Source organism: Pan paniscus, chromosome 17 (assembly GCF_029289425.2).
Source record: "Pan paniscus chromosome 17, NHGRI_mPanPan1-v2.0_pri, whole genome shotgun sequence".
Lineage (NCBI taxonomy): Eukaryota > Metazoa > Chordata > Mammalia > Primates > Hominidae > Pan > Pan paniscus.
The window spans coordinates 3,286,537-3,291,966 of record NC_073266.2 but is presented as its reverse complement, the minus strand read 5'-3'; positions in this window follow the sequence as shown (position 1 = coordinate 3,291,966).

Sequence of the window (5,430 nt, the reverse complement as noted above, 5' to 3'; positions counted from 1 at the left end):
CTGCCGGGGAGCTACGGCGGCCGCAGAGGGCCGAAAGGTGTCCGTACGCAGCTGCTCCGTGGCGCCCTCTCGAGGAGCCCCTGAGGATTCGTGCCTCCCAGAGGTGGGGAAAGCCCGCCCGAGGCGCCGGTGCTGACGGTGGCGGGACTGCCGGGCTCGCTGTGGAACCGCCTCCCGCTAGAGCTGCGGGCTGGCGACGGTCCCCGCGGGGGCAGGAAGCGGCTCAGCCTTCCCTCGCCGGCCTGCGGCGGCGCGTCTGGAAGCGCTGGCCACTCGTGCATGGGTCACTCGGGGCTGTGCCTCGCGCGACCGTGTGTGCAGGAAACAAGCAGGAAATACCCTAAAATAGAATGAAGCGCCATGTTGAGGGCCGCGGACGTCGCAAGTGCTGTGGGAATGTGGGCTGAGGTGGAGAGTTACAGGCGCGTGTTACAGGCTCAGGGGTCAGGAAGAAGCTTAATCGTGGAGGCGGCATCTGAGGAGGGTCTTGAACGCTGGGCAGGCTTTTTCCCGATAGAGATGGAGGAAGCTAGCCGTGTCTGATGGAGGAAACTAGCCCTGTCAGATGGAGGAAACAGGGCAGAGGCGTGGAGGGAGCCATGCAGCGCTGGTGTGAGGAGCCGCGAGCAGGCCAGGCCTGTAAAGCAGAGTGATGGGAGCCAGGATAGAGAAGGCAAGTCGGGGTCCTGTGGTCGCTGAAGAATTTGAATGAAATCAGTAAACAGGTGAGAGGGATCCATCGCAAGAGTATGGGATGAAAGGAGGAGTAGTCCACGGTGATTCCTCTGCAGCGGTGGGTATTCTTAATCGCGTATGTGACACCAAAACGGTGGGTATTATTGATAGCGTATGTGACACCAAAACCACCCCACTCAAGCTGTGGCTCTTTCCTTAAAGTACAAAACAGAGACCAGTTGGGTTCCAAGCATCCACGAAGATCTTATTAAATTCGTGATCCCTGGTGGCACCACGGAGTCAGGACTGGCTCATCTCAAACCTGACTCAGAAACAAAACCATCTCAATGTGCAGAGATGAGCTTCCTTACCCGCTATCATAACATATTTTCTGGTGTTTTCACAGTGCTGCCCTTCCTAATCCCCATTCCACGGCAATCCACATGCCATGATGCCCAGAGGCATTAACAAAGGAGACACACAGGGGCTCCTCACGTTGGCTTTCCATGGTTTTGATGAAAATCTCACTGTCTTCATCTCATACAATGTGGTTAGTAATAGTACCATTTAGGTTTGAGGAATTAAATGGTATAAATTATATAGGGTGCTTATTATAATCTACATGGAAAATGCCTAGGATATGTTAGCTATGCTTATCACCAACATTGTTATATGATGGTAATAATCAGATAGTCAGGAATGCCGACACCAAAAAAATGGATACATGCTCTGAGGGAATGAATGTGGAGAGATCAGAAGGTCAAGAACAAAGCCGTACAACATGTCTGCAGTAAAGGGATAGAGAAAAGAAAGGCTATAAAAGAAGGAATGAAACAGAGTTAGAGTAAAATTATAAAATCAAAGCTAAGGAGAATTTCCAGAAAGGGTAATATCATTTAATATCATAGAAGTTTAGGAGCACAAGATGGAAAAAAGGCCTCTGGGTAACTGACATTGAGGCAGTCTTTAGGGAAGCTCCATTTCTGATAGAGAAGTAGACACAAAGTCAGCTTGAAGCAGGGACTAGGTGAAAAAGCTGTTGGCTTGTCGCATGAGGAAATAAATAAGGGATGGCATATGCCATATTTCTGTATTTCTTTCTTTCTTGCCCAGCCTCTATATATGCATAGAGTTTGGCAAAAACTTACAAAAAATAAAAATGAAACCAATTTCGTTTGTAGACTCAAATACAATGCTTTGTGTTAGAATCAAGATAAATTCATGCCTCTCCCTTCTATTGTCGCCATCAGTTTTGAAATTAAACATCAGCTTTTCTTCTTCATTAAAATCATTTTCAACTCCTTCCAGGTGTTGGTGGTTTGGGGGAGTTACATAAGCAGTCAGGTCTTGATGAGTAGAGGAGGAGGGAACAAACACTTTCAGCAAGGGCAGAATTCTGAAATTCTGCCCATATTTTTCTCCAGTAACTTTCCTATGTTTGTGAGGTTATTCAGTCATAAAGATCCTAGTGAAATTTTTTTCAAGCTTGACTAATCGTAATCACTGTGGACGTTTGTTTAAAATGTGTATTCCCAGGCCTCTCATCTGCTGATTCTGATTCAGGAGATCACGGATGGGACTCAGAATACATGTGTTTGACAGGTATCACAAGTGGTTCTTATGGTCAGGCAAATTTGGGAATCTAACCAGGAATTTATGTTTTTATGACTGGCAGCTAGAAAAGATTCCTAGAGTCTTTGCTTTTTGAAATTAAAATATTTCTTTTTTAAAAGGAAAATTGTATGACTAGATACAACATTTATACATGTGGCACATGTACTATACTGTGTGCTTTTGTCATATTTACAGTTAAAGATGTGTAAGAACACTCTGAAAAAATTATATATTAAATGCAAAGAGGGGTAAGTCAGGGTGGGGGAGAAATGGGAATGGTGTGCTTATTGTTGCTAAAAGGTAGAAAAGCCAGAATGATAGCCATCTAAGGTTGCAAATAGCACATTGTAAGTTGAGGGAGCTTCACAATCATGTCTGAAATCTTCTTTGATATACTGAGTTGTAAACAGTGGCTTTGGACAAGATTTGAGGGAGAAACCAACTATGCTTTAAAGTGTTCATTTAAAAGGCTTTAATTAAAAGAAAGTCTTTGTATTTACTTGAGCTGATTTAACTTCAGGACTTTAACAAATTACTAGCCCTTAACCTCTTAAAAATTGCCTTTCGTTTCAAATGAAAGTTTAAGATGGCCTTTATGTTGGATTGGTATACTTGTGCGAAGACTTAACAGCAAGGTACTGTACATTTCTAAATGTTTACTTCTTAATTTTGATGGAAGAAATATACTACTCAATTGATTGTTTTTAAAGCAAAGTAAAACAACTTATTTTGACAAGTGACACTGTATTTTCCCAGTTTTCAGGTGGCAGAGATTAGGCTTAACATCACTAATCATGAGAGAAGTGCAAATCAAAACCAAAACGAGATACTATCCTATACCAGTCAGAATAGCTACTATTAAAAAATCGAAAAACAACAGATCTTGGGAGGCTCTGGAGAAAAGGGAACATTTACACATAATTGGTGCGAATGTAAATTAGTTCAGCCACTGTTGAAAGCAGTTTGGAAATTTCTCAAAGAATTTAAAATAGAATTACCTTTCAAGCCAACAATTCCATTACTGGTATATGACCCAAAGAAAGTCAGTTATTCTACCAAAAAGACATATGCATTTGCATGTTCATCGCGGCACTATTCACAATAGCAAAGACATGGAGTTAGCCTAGGTGCCCATCAACAGTGGATTTGATCAATAAAATGTGGTACATCCACACAGTATTATTAGGCCATTCTTGCATTGCTATGAAGAAATACCTGAGACTAGGTAACTTATAAGGAAAAGAGATTTAATTGGCTCATAGCTCTGCAGGCTGTAAAGGAAGCATGGTGACGGCATCTGATTGCACCTATGGAGCCTCCAGGGAGCTTTTCTCATGATGGAAGGTGAAGAGGTAGTAGGCTCATCACATGGCCAGAGCAGGAGCAAGAGAGAATGGGAGTGGGGGTAAGTACCACACACCCTTACACAACCAGATCTTGAAAGAATTCGCTATCACAAGGACGGTATCAGATCATGAGAGATCCACCCCCATGACCCAAACACCTCCTACCAGGCCCCACCTCCAACCCTGAGGATTACATTTCACCATGAGATTTATAGGGGCCACCTTCCAAACCATTTCACACACCATGGAATACTATGCAGCCATAAAAATAACAAAATCATGTCCTTTGAAGCAACATGGATGCAGCTGAAGGCCATTATCCTAAGTAAATTAATGCAGGAATACAAAACGAAATACCACATGATCTCACTTATAAGTGGGAGCTAAACACTGGGTACTTATGGACATAAAGATGGAAAGAATAAACACTGGGACTACTAGAGGGGAGAAGGAGGAAAGCAAGGTTTGACAAACTAACTATTGGGTACTATGCTCATGTATTAATCTGTTCTCACACTGCTATATAGAACTACCCGAGACTGGGTAATTTATAAAGAAAAGAGGTTTAACTGACTCACAGTTCCACAGGCTGCACAGGAAGCATGGCTGGGAGCCTTCAGGAAACTTATAATCGTGGCAGAAGGTGAAGGGGGAAGCAAGGCACGTTCTACCATGGCGGCAGGAGAGCAAGTGAGCCAGGGGGTATGTGCCATATGTTTAAACCATCAGATCTCATGAGAACTCACTTACCATCTAAGAACAGCAAGGGGGAAGTCTGCTCTCATGAGCTAATCACCTCCCACCAGGTCATTCCCCCTACATTGGGAATTATAATTCAACATGAGATTTGGGTGGGGACACAGAGTCAAACCATACCAAATCAGCATCTGGATGATGGGATCATTCATACCCCAAAACTCAGCATTATGAGATATACCCATGTAACAAACTGGCACATGTACCCCTGAATGTAAAATACAAGTTAAAATTATTTTCAAAATAAATTAATTAATGAATGAATAAATATGATTAAATTAAATTAAAATTTTGAATTAAAAAAATTTGAGAGTGATTTCAGCTTGACAGTTATGTAAGTTATGTAAATGGAAACAGTGAGTTCTGTAGGGTTCGGATCAATTGCACTATCTGTACTAAGTTGATGTCCAGTTGTTTGGATGAAAAGAAAAGAGGAGAAACATATAGATCTAACAGGAAAAAAAATGGACAAGTTTTTATGATAGCAAAAAGAAGAATGGAGGAAATAGGACTGAGGTTATAGTGATTGATAGATATTAATAGATGACTAAGTCAAAAGCCACTGGTTGCAGAAAATATTGATTAATTTTGTTTTAATCCAGTCAGACAACAAAATCTTATAACCTGCCTCTAGAGAAAACCCTTTTAGCCCTGTAATTATCTTTATTCCAAGCATCATTCCATTCATTAAGTAGTGTATAGGGTGATTAATAAGTGAATTATTCACAGAGTTAGGACAGAATTTTTGAGTATTTCAGGATATTAATACTATAGTCAATGAACTAAAATAAAATTTGACTAGAGGTGTGATCACCATGAATGCCATGTTGGTATCTTGTTAGATTTGGCAACCTAAAATTGACAAATGTATTAATAAAATAACAGTTCCTTGATGATTAATTTACATTTAGTAAACATGCTCTTTCTTCTTCCTTCCCTTTCTTATTCGTTCATTCATTCCTACAGAGCAGTGACTTTCATTCTAAGATTCCCAGAATCCTAAGAATTCTTGAATGTCATCATAGGGAGCCAGGTGTGA